The 16,023-nt window shown below is 49.6% G+C and overlaps 1 protein-coding gene across 1 annotated transcript in view; it reads right to left on the bottom strand.

Moving 5' to 3' along the window:
* The window catches only part of TBC1D22A (TBC1 domain family member 22A), a 316,922-nt gene that overhangs the window by 115,855 nt on the left and 185,044 nt on the right, over positions 1–16,023 (bottom strand). The window lies entirely within an intron of this gene.

The raw sequence follows: 16,023 nt of genomic DNA, 5'->3' as shown, positions 1-16,023 counted from the left end.
AAGAGTCAAGCAGGACATAATTAAGGATGAGAAATAAACTCAGGGTGGAGGCCTTACAGATTATCTAATTCATGTTCAATTCTGACACGTTTCAAAGCGATCAGGACCAGGCTCTAACGTCCTCTCCCCGGCGTCCCAGGAGAATCCTCAAAGGAGCAGGGGTTCCACTGGGGGCTGGCCTGTCCCGATGGGCTGTGGGCTCCAAGGCGGGCCATGCCCCTGGCTGAGAAGGGACCCAATGGTTATGCAAACAGCCAGCTGAGGGAAACACTCTCAAACCCGGGGTCTGCTTCCAAGTGGAGGGAACTCAGTTGGTGCCTCTCCTGCACTATCTCCATCCCCAGAAATACTCACCCCGAGAAGGCAACTACAACTGCTAAGCCTGGGGGACGAAACAGCCAGTAGGTTCAGCCCTCCTTCCAGCTCTCAGAATCGGCTGATGCCCCAGGAAGGTTGCTCCCCCTTGGAAGGCTGCTCCCCACAGAAAGACTGTTCCCCCAAGAAAGCTGTTCCCCCAAGAAAGCTGCTCCCCCAGGGAAGGCTACTCCCCCTTGGAAGGCTGCTCCCCCCAGGGAGGTTGCTCCCCCAAGAAAACTGCTCCCCCGGGGAAAGCTGCTCCCCCTGGGAAGGTTGCTCCCCTAGGAAGGCTGCTCCCCCAGGAATGCTGCTCCCACCCTGGGAAGGCTGCTCCCCCAGGGAAGGCTGCTCCCCCTGGGAAGGTTGCTCCCCTAGGGAGGCTGCTCCCCCCCACCCCCGGAAGGCTGCTTCCTGGTACAGCTCTGATGCACGTGAGCGGGTCCTGCCCAGGCCCAGCGCTGGCTCTGACAGGGTGGGTCAGCCTGAATGATCCTGGGATTCAGTCAGCCAGGTTATTTGGCTCTCACACTAAGACAGGATTTCAAGCTTCTCATTTAGAAGAAACAAAAGTTATTCTTTGGCCATCTGCCACTATTTTATTTCTCAATTTGTTCAAAACCCAGGTAGGGGAGATGAGTTCTCTTGAAAATCCAAATAATAGGAAAAGAATGACACCCGAGAGTCTAAAAAAAAAAATCTGTATTGTGAAAGGACCTGAGAAGATTGACAGGTGTGGCCTTGGCATCTGGATTTAGGCAGGGGGCGGGGGGCAGAGAAGACCACCCTTCAGAAGGGGCACAGTGTGGTCAGCTGAGGAGGGCCCCACAGTAGCCAGGAAGCCTTTGAAGGGCACACCAGGGACATTCCAGAGCCAGAGGCTGAGTTGGAAGGTGTGAGGGGAGAAGAATGTTCTGTGGCCTCAGGAGAGGCACTTGGCACTCAGACCACCCAGCAGGGCTCCACCAGCGCCCCTCATCTGACCGTGGGTTCTGCCCGCTTCAGGCAGGGGTGCCACCCCCAGCATGCCATACAAACCCGCGCCGGCAACGCACCTGGCACAGAAAACGTCTGCTGAATAAATATACGAGTAGGCAGGCAAAATAGGAAGTAATAAGGAAGTAAATAAGAATGCGGTATATTTACAGAAATAGTAACAGTCATAATATTAACAATACTCCGTGAAAAGTAACCATGCATGTCCTTTCAAACTGAGGTTTGACTTTGTGGTCTTTAAGAAACGATAGAATATGTAAAACTTATGGGTCAGAGGGAAGGAAGGAAGGTCTGAAGAATACAACGACCTTTTGGGCAATGTTTTACAGAAAGTGAAGTCCGTAGCAGACGGACTTTACCTTTCTGCTTACCTTTTTACAGAAAAAAAATAAAGAAATGCACACCAAGCTTGCCTCGCGTATGCTGCCGTTCCCGCCTCACCCTCCAGCAATAACAAACAGCATTTTCTGTGCTCTTCAGAAGACAAGCAGAATAAACTCTTCTGAAGGAGCATTTCAGAGACGAGATGGAAGATACACTCATATCGGCTTAGCCGGAAGGACCGCAGCACCCGCCTATTAAAACTCCCAGCTCCCAGAGAACTGAGAATCCCTCTTACCTCTGACAAGGGGCTGTGCCCCCAGACCAGAGATGCAAGTCCTCAGCAAGCCCCACACCCCTTTCCTGGCCAGTCTCACTCTGAGAAAGCTGCTCTCTTACGCTCAAACCACACTTGCCTCCCTCACCTGCCCTGGACCTGCGACTGGAACGACTCAGCAATACAAGGCCCCATTTCAGGCACCCTGATGATCCAATCAGTGCAACTGATGCATCAATCCATGCACGACAGAACCACAGCAGACTGGGAGCTCTTCCCTCTGTGCAGGAAACACTGCCTGAGTGCCTCACGCGTGAGACAATACCCCGAGGCCAGAGCAGAGACGGTGCGGAAAAGCAGGCCGGAGACTGCCATCCTGAGACAGGCCCGTGTGCAAGGTCGGCCCTCCCTCAGCCAGCGCCTGGGACCGAGGATTTCGGGTGTTCCCACCTCTCCCGAACCAGTAAGAATGGCTCGCTGGCCTCAGCTGAGCACCGTGGTTTACGCCAAGCTCCTGCTTCCGAGGTACCTATGTGAACAGCCTCGGTACAGATCCCAGGCGCAGAGCCTCTACCGAGCTCCCGGCAGACAGTGACAACTCGTCGCTGGGGCGTTAGGCGTCTCCTGCAACTCCACCGGGGCAGGACTCCGGGCAGCTGGCGCCTGGGTTCCCCCGGGCCTTCTCCCTTGGCCGCTGCCGCCTCACACGACTGTGCTGGGAGGAATCACGGCCGGGAGCACAGCTGCATGCTGGGAGTCACGGGACCCGGGGGCAGTCCTGGGCCTCCCAACACAGTTGGGCAGGAAAACAGCACGGGCCTCCAGTCCAGAGATGACGGTCCGGTCGTTAAGCAAACGTTCATCACGCAGGCCACGCATATGCACATGGGGGCTGGCTGTGCCCTGGGGAGCCCGGCCGCCATGGCACAGAACGGGGGCCTGACCTGAGGACCACGCAGAGGAGGTGAGGCCCGGGCCGAGACGCAGGGAGATGGAAGCTAGGCACACTCCAGGCGTGGAATGAAGGCCAGTGTGGCGGGAGGGGCCGCAAGGAAGCTGGGGTTGACGGAAGAAGACCATTCCGAGGCTAGAAGGCCACGTGGGGATAAAGGGTGAGACCCCAGCAAAGCTACAGAAGGAAGCTACTGACACGGAAATGGGGAGCCACCACGGTTACGAGATTTGCATTTGGAAAAGATGACTCTGGTGGGGCGTAACAGAAGGGGCCAGAGAGGATGCAAGAGGTCAGCTACAAGACCAAAGCCAGAATCTGGGCATGAGAACCACGAGAGCATCCCACTGGCGACGCAGTCAACCCAGGCTGTCCAGGCTGCATTCAACGAACCGTACTGCTTGGTTTTGTGAACTTGAACGTAGGGCTTCTCACTTATTCCTGTGAACTCGTTTGTTTGATTGGCTCTCAGCTGGAACTGCAGGCAGTGGAACTCATTCTGCACCTTGATCGTGTCATCAATCACATTAGCTGTCCTTCCAAGCTGAGAGGCAGTGCGTAAACTCACACCCTCCACGTCTTCACCACGGTCTCTGGGAAGAGGGAAGAAGGACGAGGACAGAGCTCCGTGATGCCTCTCAGATCATGTAAGAGCATGTAAAAGTCTATCAAGGGCTTCCCTGGTGGCGCAGTGGTTGAGAGTCCGCCTGCCGATGCAGGGGACACGGGTTCGTGCCCCAGTCTGGGAGGATCCCACATGCCGCGGAGTGGCTGGGCCCGTAAGCCATGGCCACTGAGCCTGTGCATCCGGAGCCTGTGCTCCACAAGGGGAGAGGCCACAACAGGGAGAGGCCCGTGTACCGCAAAACAAAACAAAAAAGTCTATCAAGCCAACTCCTTTCCCACCCGCGAGCCTAGTTTCTCTGATCTTCTGTTTCCTCGTCTGTAAAATGGCGAGGAACGGCTCCTTCCCAAGGCGTTGGGGGTGTGAAGTGAGCTGCTATCTCTCAAGGAGCCCAGACAGAGTCCACACCAAGGGTGAGCCCGCCCGCCCACCCCCTCCACAGCTTCCCCGGTGACATGGGACATGGGACGTGGTGAAGGCTGGAGGCTCCCCCAGCCCTGGCAGAGCGGCCAGTGCTCCTCCTGTGGACTGCGGGGGAGACGGGGAAATGCTGAATGCCTGCTTTCAGACACGGGCCTGCAGCAGCAGCAGGTGCTGTAACAGTGAGGGAGAGGTGGGTGGGCCCCGGCTGGACGGCTGCAGTCTGTCAGGCGGAGAACATTGGAGCTTTGTTTCCCCACACGCTCCAAGGCCAAGGTTAACAGCAGGAGCCGAGGCCCGCCGGAGTAAAGAGATAAGATGACCATTCCTGAGGTCAAGGAAACCTCCCCAACTGCACATGTGCAGAAAGGCTCCTTGGGGGTCAACAAGGAGGGGGCGCCACCCCATAACAGGTGATGTGAAGGCCGTCCCATAGGCCTCTGGGCTGAAACCCCATCTTGGAAAAAAGTTGTGAACGCATGCTGGGGAGGGGCCTAGGGCAAGTCACGTGTGGAAAAAGAAACCAGATGATTGGCCAAAGGTAAAGAGACCTGGAAGAACCGCCCTATATGAATGACGTCACCACCTCTTTACTGGGCGCCTCCTCATTGGGGGGACGCCCACACCCTTTCTCTCCCCATGTGCATCTCTGCCCTGCTTCTGTCTTAACTAAGCAAACTGTTTCTCTGTGTGCTCTCCCACCTGTTGTCGTGCTGTGTCTCTAACTTTGTACCTGTTTTTACAGTTTCTGCCTCCTTGAGAAATGCATTTTTCAACGGGGGCAAGTGCCACGGCAGCTTTGCTTCGAGCCTCTAGCCCTAGCTGGCCTAGTGGCTGGGTTCCTGGTTTTCACCCAGGCTCCCCAGGTTCACTTCCTGGACAGGGAACTAAGATCTTGCTTCAAGCCACCGCTCACTGCTGTCTCGCCAAGATCAACAGTATTTGAAGGGAGTCTAGGGAAGTTATAAATACGTGCTATAAAAAGTAACCACTGGGCTTCCCTGGTGGCACAGTGGTTGAGAGTCCGCCTGCCGATGCGGGGGACACGGGTTCGTGCCCCGGTCCGGGAGGGTCCCACATGCCGCGGAGAGGCTGGGCCCATGAGCCATGGCCGCTGAGCCTGCGCGTCCGGAGCCTGTGCTCCGCAACGGGAGAGGCCACGGCAGTGAGAGGCCCACATACCACAGATAAATAAATAAATAGATAAATAAATAAATAAAGTAAAATAAAAAAGTAACCACTAACTAAAAGAAAGGTGGGGAGAGGAGAGATGGCCGATAAGCCAGAGTGAAAACTAACATGAATAATAAGGAAGTCTCCCTGAGTGAAAGGAGCCGGTCTCAAAAGACTACACACTGTGTGGTTCCACGGAAATGACATTCTGGAAGAGGCAAAACCATGGAGACAGTGAAAAGGCCAGTGGTTGTCAAGGGTTCAGGGAGAGGGAGGGATGAACAGGTGGAGCACAGAGGATTTTTAGGGCAGTGAAACTACTCTGTATGATACCATAATGGTAGATACACGTCATTATACATTTGTCCAAACCCACAGAATGTACAGCACAGAGAGGGAACCCCAATGTCAACTATGGACTTTAGTGAATAATGAAATATGGATATTGGCTCATCAACTGTAACAAAGGCACCACACGAACTCAAGATGTCAATAACAGGAGAAACCTTGTGTGGGTGAGGAGGTGGCAACAGAGTATATCAAACTCTCTGTACTTTCTGCTCAATATTTCTGTAAACCTGAAACTGCCCTAAAAAACAGAGTCCATTAATTTAAAAAGTACCCAATGCGTGCAAAAGAAGGGAGGAAATAAGATGAAATGAATAGAAAATAAATAGCAAAATGGCAGCGTAAACCCCAGCCATATAAGTAATTACATGAATGTGAATGAACTAAACACACACTAAAAGGGTAGGAAAGCAAAATCCAACTATAAGCTGTCTACAAGAAACGTGCTCTAAATAAGAAGACACAAACAGATTAAAAGCAAAGGGATGGAAAAGACACACCAAGGAAACACTAATCCTAAGGAAGATGGAATGGCTGTATTAATATCAGAGGAACTGGAATCCAGCACAGGGGATATAACCAGAAATAGAGGAATATTTCATAACAGTAAGCATACAAATTCATCAAGAAAACATAATCATCCTACATGGGTGTGTATCTAATAACCAAGATTCAAACAACATGAAGCAAAACCTGACAAAACTAAAAGAAGAGACAAATCAACCATTACAGTTGGAAACGTCGGAAGTCCTCACTCAGCAACTGACAGAAACAGCAGACGGAAAATCAGTTAAGGATAGAGGAGACAGGAGAAACACTACCTATCAACCAACATGACCTAAATGATACTTACAGAAACTTCCCCCAGCAAAGCAGAACACACATTCTTCTCAAGGACACATGAAACACTCATCAAGATAGACTACGTGACACATCTCAAGACACATATCAATTAGTTTAATTACCAATTTTAGGAATTGAAGACATCACTTTAGTTCTTATAGACATTAAAAGAATTAGGGAATATTGCAAACAACAGTATGTCAATAAATTAGACAACTGTTTAAAATGACCAAACTCTTTAAAGTACACAAATTATCAAAACTGACAAGAAAAGAAATAGAAAATCTGGAGCCCTACCCAGAGGAGAAATCGAATTTGTACTTAAAACTTTCCCACAAAGAAAGTTCCAGGCCAAGATGGCTTCACTGTTGAATTCTATCAAGTATTTAAGAAAAACACAATACCAATCTTGCACAAACTCTTTCAGAAATCACAGGAGCATTTTATGAAATCACCATTTCCCTAATGCCAGAACAGAAAAAGAGAATACATAGAAGAAAAGAAAATGGAAGACAATACTGTCATCCCTCAGTATACAAAGGGGGTTGGTTCCAGCAGCCCCCACGGATACCAAAATCCATAGATGCTCAAGTCACATAGTCAGCCCTCTGTATCTGCAGTGCTATATCTGTGGATTCAGCAAACCCTGCATCATGTAGTACTACCCGTATTTAATTGAGGCAAAAAAAAAAAAAAAAGCACGTGTAAGTGGACCTGCACAGTTCAAACCTGTGTTGTTCAAGGGTCAGTTGTATTCCTCGTGAACAGAGATGTAAAACTCTTTTAAAATATATTACATACAATACAATACAATACAATATCAAAGAGAATCCTGAAACATATAAAAAGACTAACATCTCACGACAAAGTGGGACTTATCTCAGGAATGCAAGCTGGCTTAACATTAAAAATTAATCAATGTCCTTCAGTACATTAACAGAATAAGTCAGAAAAATCATATGAGCATCTATCTCAACAAAGAAAAAGCATTTGGCAAAATACTGATTCATAACTATTTAAAAGTCTCAGCAAACTATGATCTGTCTTCCAGCTCTTCTTCCACCAAGTCTTACAAATTCTATCCTCAATCTCTTCGTCCTTTATATACTGGTATTCCTCAAATGTAAAGAAAAAGACCTACCAAAATAAGGCAGAATGTTTATTAAAAATACAGACTCCTTGTCTGTGGAATTTGCACTGTCAAAACCACCCTGGTAAAGGGCATCTATGAAAAGTCAACAGCTAACATCAAAGTTAATGGTGAGCGCCTAAATGTTTCACCCTCTCCACCAATACCTGGAAGGAGGTAGAAATGTCTGCTCTCATCACTTCCGTTCAACATTGTACTTGAGGTCCTTGACAGTGCAAAAAGGCAAGAAGAGGAAATAAAAGCCACACATATTACACAGAAAGAAGTAAAATTCTATTCATTTGTAGGTGACATGATTGTGCACATAGAAAATCCTAAGACATCTACCCAAAAGCTCCTAAAACTAACAAGTGAATTTAGCAAGATTACAAGAAACAAGGTGTGGCATATATTTTCCACAACCTCTCTTATCCCATATATTCTTTTATGATGTGACCAGGGCACTCCTGCATCAAGAGATGGAGTCTAATCTCCCTGTCTTTAAAGTAGGCTTATGACTTCTTTACCCAGAAGAGTAGAGTGGAAGTGATATTATGCGACTTCTGAGGTTCAGTCATGAAAAAGTGCAACTTACACCTTGCTTTCTGGAAGTCTAACTGGGAGCCTTGAACCATTATGTCAGAAGTCTGACTTTCCTAAGGCCACCGTGCCATGAGGATGTTAAGCCACACGGAGAGGCCATGTGTGGGCAGCTCAATCTACAGTCTCAGTCTTAGAGTCGTCCAAGCCCAGGCACCACACACTTAAAAGAGTGAGACTGCAGATGACTCAAGTCCCTAGGCATCAACTTGTACCAGCTTTCAAGCCGTCTCGCCGAGGCGCCAGACACCGTGGTGCACAGACAGAGGTTCGTGGTGTGTCCTGACTGAAATCCTGACCAACAGGATCTGTGAGAGTGATAAAACAGTTGTTCTAAGTCAGGAAGTTTTGGAGTAATTTGTTACACAACAATAGGAACTGGAAAACTGTCAGTTTACAAAACTCAATTGTATTTGTACAAAACTATCAGTAAAAATCAAAAAAAAACAAAATTTACCAAGAAAGCTATACCATTTAAAGGAGCATCAAAAAAAAAAAAATCTAGAAACAAATTTAACAAAAGATGAGCAAAACCCATACACTGAAAACTAAAAAATGTTTATTAGGGTAAGTTAAAGAACATTTAAATAAATTTAAAACTATACCATGCTCACGGACTAGAATAAATTAACACTGTTAATACTGTTAATTCTGGGACAACTGACACATAGATTCAAAATATAATTCCATTCTAAATCCCAGGCCATAAGGCTTTTTTGGTAGGAAATGGCTAATGAGAAACTTTATATAAAAATGCAAAGGACTGGGCTTCCCTGGTGGCGCAGTGGTTGAGAGTACACCTGCTGATGCAGGGGACGCGGGTTCGTGCCCCGGTGTAGGAAGATCCCACATGCCCCGGAGCGGCTGGGCCCGTGAGCCATGGCCGCTGAGCCTGCGCGTCCGGAGCCTGTGCTCCGCCACAGGAGAGGCCACAGCAGTGAGAGGCCTGCGTACCACAAAAAAAAAAAAAAAAAAAAAAATGCAAAGGACCAAAAATACTCAAGACAATTTTTTTTTAAAAAGAACACACTTGGAGGACTTTACCCAACTCCAAGAAAAGCTACAGTAGTAAAGACAGTGTGTACTGGCATAACAACCCATTAATAGATTAATGGAACATGACAGAGTGTCCAGAAATAGACACACATGTATACGATCATTTGATTTTCAGAAAAGGTGCCAAAGCAATCTACTCTGGAAACATAAAACTGTTTTCAACAAATGGTGCTGTGTTAACTAGGAAATCTATATTTTAAAAAAGAACCATGGTGCCTTCCTCACATACAGAAAAATTAAGTCAAGCTAGATGACAGACCTAAAAGTAAAAACTAAAATTATAGTTTCTAGAAGAAAAACATAGGAGAATACCCTGGCACGCTGGGCATAGGAAAAGACTTTTTGGTTAGGACACAGACAACCGTTACCACAAAAAATAATAATAAATGAGAATTCAACAAAATTAAAATTTTCTGCTCAGCAGAAGACTTTTTTTTTTGCGGTACGTGGGCCTCTCACTGCTGTGGCCTCTCCCGTTGCGGAGCAACAGGCTCCGGACGCGCAGGCTCAGCGGCCATGGCTCATGGGCCCAGCCGCTCCACGGCATGTGAGATCTTCCCGGACCGGGGCACGAACCCGTGTCTCCTGCATCGGCAGGTGGACTCTCAACCACTGTGCCACCAGGGAAGCCCCAGAAGACATTTTTTAAAAGTAAATTGAGGGACTTCCTTGGTGGCACAGTGGTTGAGAGTCCATCTGCCAACACAGGGGACGCATGTTCTAGCCCTTGTCCGGGAAGATCCCACATGCCACAGAGCAACTAAGGCCATGCGCCACAACTACTGAGCCTACGCTCTAGAGCCCGCAAGCCACAACTACTGAGCCCATGTGCCACAACTACTGAAGCCCACACGCCTAGAGCCCGTGCTCCGCAACAAGAGAAGCCACCACAATGAGAAGCCCACGCACAGCAACGCGTTGAAGACCCAACGCAGCCAAAAATAAATAAATAAATAAATACTTTTTTTTTTTTAGTGTATATTGACAAGCCACAAACTTGGGACAAAATATTCTCGTTCCCTCTCTCGATATGGATATAGATATAGATATATAGACACCGTATGGTCAGGCCACTCAAGATGGCTGTTCTCTTGCTCTCTGTACGTCCCTGCTGGACCAGCGCCTGCTTCACCTACACCTGCTCATGTGACTGACCTTCCTTCATACTTGCCCCAGGCCCCAGCTAGTGACTGTTCTTATCAAAGGGGCCATGAGGGGGGCGTGCCTCTCTGCTGGTTTCCCTGGTAACTGACAAGCCCACCTGAGGTCAATTCCCCCTAAAACTGGCAACGTCCCCTTCCCCCAGGAGTGAAGACAGCCGCCATGTCCTGCCCACCGCCCGCCGCACGTGGTGAGGCATTGCTCCAGGAGCTAAGCTCCCCCGTCCATTAAACCGTGGATGTCTCTGTTGCTGACTCCAGGCTCTTTCTTCACTCTTAAAGCTGGGCAAGTACAGGCCTTGCAAGCCTGTAGAGTGAAGCCCAACAATATAGATACATAGATACACATGCACACACACACACACACACACACACACACACACACGACTGCTAACCAGCAGAAATAAAAACAGGGCCATGCAACGCCAGTGAGGATGTGCGGCAGCCAGACCTTAGTGCTGATGGGTTTATGAAACGGCGCAACCAATTCGGAGAAAAGATCTGGAGGTTTTCCATAAAAACTAAGTATAGCCCTACGCCACTACCCAGCAAGTCCACTCCTAAGTACTGACCCAAGAGACAAGAAACACACATCAACGAGAGGACGACTACACGAGTGGTCACGGAAACTTCACCCCTCACAGCCGAAGACTGGAAACAGCCCTGGCTTCCACCAACTGGAGGATGTTTAAACAACTGTGATAGATTCACACGATGGAGCACCGCTTTGTAATTAAAAGGAATGAACGACTCACCCAGGCAACAACATGGATTTCACTGTTTTCAATGCTACTGTAAATTGATTTTTTTAATCTTCATTTTTACAGTGGCGCACAATAACTCACTCTTAATGAATCTTCTGCTTCAGCCCAGTAACCAACACATTCTTGTCTACTTAATAAACGTTTCTAAAATGTTGCCAAGAGTCCTCACTGTTATCGACTGGAGCTCTAACATCACAGCTTTGAAGGCGCTTCCACCCCACGCGTGACGCCTCTGGATGCGAGACAGGAAAGTGCCACGTGGAGCGGGCGCTCCAGCCCCTCGCTGCCCACCTGCGGGCCGGGCACGAGGTCTGGCTCTGCGCTCTCCTCCTGCTGCTCCGCTGCCCCTTCCAGCTGGAGACTCCTGATGTGTCAAGGCCACGTAAGCATCCTCTCCACCACCTTCCCAAGCAACGCACCGGCCCTTTGTTCTCTTTCCTTGGAGTTTGGTTGAGAGGCGGCAACAGATCGAGGTTCCGGATCCTTCTGAGGATCCTGGGCCACCTTCTGAGCATGCCTCGGGCCGCTCTCCTTTTTGGCGCAGAACCTTCTCCAAGGGCTCCCTGTGCAGGCTCTAGTTCCCTGTGATACGTCGTCCCTTTTCTCCCCCTGGCTAACTCACAGCAGCTGTATTTGAGGGACCACCCCGCCCCCCGCAAGACAGTGTCCCCTCCAGCCCCCAGTCACAGGTCTGGTCATTCCGGGCCTTTCTCTGCCAGACACTACACCACCACGTTTCCGGCCTTTTCTCTGGCAAGTTCCAAGATAATATTGTCGCTTTCCCCAATATTCCCATCCCTTCCATGCCAGCAACCAGTTCTTAAAATTGAGTAATTCTTCCCCAAGGAAGGAAAATGTAAATGACTGATTATAAAAGGCAACAGTCCTTTTCTACTCAAAGAGGCTGTCCTGCTAAGTAATGAATCTGAGAGTAATAGTATGACTGCAGGGCAGGCAAGTATGGAAGCCGTAACTCAAGAGGTGAGAGCTCCCCGACAACCCTGGCGTCATGTCGTTAGTGAAATGAGAAGGCTGGCAAAGGCCCAAGAATAATCCCCGAGAAGCCAGAGAAGGGCTCGCCCACCTGGACTGGGACCTGGGCCTGCCCTGCCCCGGCGCCGCAGCAGAGGCCTTCGAGCAGCTTCCTCCCTCAGAAAGCACACGGGAACTCTCCTCCTCGGCCCCAAGGCCCAGGTCCTGCTGGCCTGTCGCAAGGCGGTCCTCTGTAAAGAAGCAGCCCAGCAGCTGCACTGGCTCACACGGCCTTTGGTGACCTAACCAAAAAGCACCTCCAAAGGCGGCATTAGAAAGACACGATCCGTGAAACCACTGGAAGAAATAACGGCCCTCCAAATTTTTTTTTTGGCCATGCTGCGTGGCTTGTGGGATCTTAGTTCCCCGACCAGGGATTGAACCCAGGCCACAGCAGTGAAAGTGCTGAGTCCTAACCACTGGACCGCCAGGGAATTCCCCCACCAAATTATTTTTAAAAATTAAATCTCTGGGGCTTCCCTGGTGGCGCAGTGGTTGAGAGTCCACCTGCCGATGCAGGGGACACGGGTTCGTGCCCCGGTCCGGGAAGATCCCACATGCCGCGGAGCGGCTGGGCCCGTGAGCCATGGCCGCTGAGCCTGCGCATCCGGAGCCTGTGCTCCGCAACGGGAGAGGCCACGGCAGTGAGAGGCCCGCGTACTGCAAAAAAAAAAAAAAAAAAAAAAATTAAATCTCTGGCTGGACTCCTCACGTTGTACCTGAGGACAATCGACCTCATTATGAGACCCGAGTGTGGCTCTATCCCGCCAATGAGACGGGAAAGCCCACGTCAGGGCCCTCCACCTCACGTTCCCAATGGCCCCATTGGGAACATGCAGTCAGCTCACGATGCCCAGGATCCAAGGAGCAGGACATGGGCAGAAAGACCCACTGTGGTAGGATCCCAAGTCCAGGGCACAGCTCCCCCAGCCCCAGTGCCAGCCGACATTCACTCGTGGCGCACTTTCTCCGTCTTGTACTTTTCCTCTTGTGAGCTCACCCTGGGGGCCCCTCCATGAGAGCATCTCTCCCTGCGGGGCTGCAGCTCCCACGGTGCTCAGCCAACCGCTGGGCTCCCTGGGACCCTTTCAAGCAGTCTGTGAGGTCCACACCGCATTCATAACGATACTGAGGTATCGTCTACCTCTGTCGCCGTGTTGGCATTTGCTGTCATGCTACAGAAGTGGTGGCAAGTGGAAGTGCTGGCTCGCGGCACAGACCAAGGCAGCGGCCACAACCGTACTCAATGCCACACACTCGTGGTTTAAAAAGGGGCAGTTTCACTTAAGGATGTCCTGGGTGACACAGGAAAGTTCCTAATCTTACGACTAGTATTGGGTTAAATCTTGACCCTTGATAAACATCTTTTCAGTGTTCTATGGGGAAAATGGGAAGCACGTGTAAAGCTCTGGAGACGTGCACCCAAAAACATTGATTTCTTCCAGAAAAGCAATTTTTGGTGCAATTCTCTGAGCTGAGAGCAGAACTGGATACATTTTCCAAGAGAAAATGTACTTGAAAGAATGACCAACAGGCAAATTGGTTATTCAAACTTGGGTATCTGGCAGACCTTTTCTCAAAAATGAACAAAGTTACCCTGTCACCTCAAGGGAACCAATTCACAGTGTTTGCTGCCAATAATAATATTTGCACTTTTAAGCCCAAATCTGAATTTTAGAGAACTTTTCTCCACCACTCTGGGCTTGACAGTTCCTTATGAGACGGTGGTAACACTAACAAAGGTGATTTTTTGATACTGTATGATGAGACGCACCAATGTTTAGAAGATCTGCATACCTCGGGCATCCAGGATTTTCCAGTGACCAGTGTCTGATGTGACAGAACCATGCGTGTGTAAAAGATCTATTCCAAGTGCAAGACAGGTCACTGGATTTTACTGTGACTGAGCACAAAATGTCCACTGATATGACTTCACATTCACACTGAATGACCTTTAAGAAACTACCATCTGTTCGGCTGTGGTACAGTATTAAAGGGAAAACATATTACAACAGGTTGACTGGAGAAACACATATGAGAATTCAGCTGTCTTCTGTCAAGGCACGTAAAGTAAAACCATGCCTTTCTTCTCACTAAACATTTTTGTTTGGGAAAGTATTCATTTATCATAAAAATATGTTATTTATAATAGCGTACAATGGGTTTATGACACCTGGTCCATGTTTCCTCTTGATTTTAAGTCAGTTCATATCCTCACACTTATCCAAACTACAATGGCGAGAGTACTTGCACACACTGAAAAGTCCTCCACGGAGCTCGCATGGGGTCACGGGGGATGGCCTCATCTAAGGGAATTACAGAAGAGCTCCCCCCAAACTCCCTGGATGCTGGTAATGGGCATCGCTGAACGCTTGCTCACGTGAGGATCTCGTGGAATCAGTCGTGAGCATGTGACAGAAAGACGGCTGCCGTTGGCCTGGCGTGCGTGGTAATCACACACACACACACACACACACACATGCGCGCCAGAGAAGCATTATGCCTTCCACGCAGCACCCTTGTCAAGAAACCATTTCATCAGACAACAAATCTCGGGTGAAAAATGAAAGGCCGCATCGGTTTCATTGTACAGCTGATTTTATTTACAAATAGAAGCCGGATAATCTTGTATTTAAATAGCAGAAGTTCCATCACTCATGATCAGAAAAGTGACATCTGAAATTTATAAAAAGCTTCAGATCATGATTCAACCTCCTTTCCAAGGAGGAAAAGAGTCTTAAGTTTTGGGAGAAAGACTGAAAAATATGAAAACATTAGCAGAGTAGAGAAATGATTAATTGATGCTGGGGCCAAAATCTGTCGCCAACAGGCACATTTTTCTTTACAAGATACAAAATCAGTCAGGAGGAGTTCTGATGGGCTCTCAGATACAAGCTTTCTATTGTTCAACTCCAGAAAGGGCTTCTGCTTTCTCTTTGTCAATTCCTAAGTTATCAAGCGGAATGGGAACCCACACAGTTTTCTTCAACAGAATCGTCCTAGCTGATTTATTCAAATTAAACCTCAGGGCCTCACTCAGCCTTTAGATGACATCTTAGAAAAACCTTGCTTGGGCCATTTCCATCCAATCAAGCAGCCTAGCTGCGGCCTCTTCAGTGGGCGGCATCAGGAACGCCTGCTATGACAACAGCTCAGGAAAAGCCAAAGCTGGTGGGAAACGCCTGTGACGAGTGCATCCGCAACACCAGTCCTCTCTCTTCAGGTGGAAGGGCCTTCCTTACCTGGGACAAAGGGATCCTGGCAGAACCCAAGGCCCCCGCAGAGCGTCCATCCTGTGGCGGCCATCTTTGGACCGTCCTCCAGTGAGTGACCGGAACGAACCTCAGACCAAAACCCTGCCCCGGGCTCTTCCTCTCCTTTGTTGGCAAATTCACGGTCCCCCTCCAGGTCCCACTCTGCCCCGCATGCGTGTCGTCAGAGCGTGGTTTATGCCTTGTGCCGCAGCGCTCACACCTCTCCCCTTCACCCCACGGTGAGCCCGGGAGCTCGGCCCTAAATCCCTTCTCCCGCCCCAGAGTGGGTGCAGCCCCGGCCCCAGGCAAGCGTCTGGCAAAGCTGTGTGGGCACCAGACAAGCCTAAAATGGCCCACAGCTGGCTCGATGGCCGTCTACCTACCGCGGCCACTTCCCGCCACACGCAAGGCTCCAGCCCATCTTCCTGCTCTTGACCTGCCAACGTCCTCCTCCCCGGGCACTGTGTGTGAGTTTCCCCCTGATTTAGGGGAATGGATGATTCCATAAAACCATCCCAGGCCCCGGAAGACTCCGGCTTTCCAGGGAGAATCCCAGCCAGGGGCCCAGCTGACACCAGGTCCAGCAGAAGCCCCAGCCACGGGGGGCAGGATGCCCTCCAGCTCATGCTTCCCTCTGGGACCCGGCAGCGTCACTGGTCCTCGAGCGCTGAGATCCCTGACACGAGGCGGGCGGGGATGGTGGGGCTGGCCGCTGACGG

The sequence above is a fragment of the Monodon monoceros genome, unplaced genomic scaffold (assembly GCF_005190385.1).
Source record: "Monodon monoceros isolate NGI ecotype Baffin Bay Population unplaced genomic scaffold, NGI_Narwhal_1 Super_Scaffold_6, whole genome shotgun sequence".
Classification (NCBI taxonomy): domain Eukaryota; kingdom Metazoa; phylum Chordata; class Mammalia; order Artiodactyla; family Monodontidae; genus Monodon; species Monodon monoceros.
The sequence above is the reverse complement of the archived record's forward strand: the minus strand, read 5'-3'. Positions and strand labels throughout refer to the sequence as shown.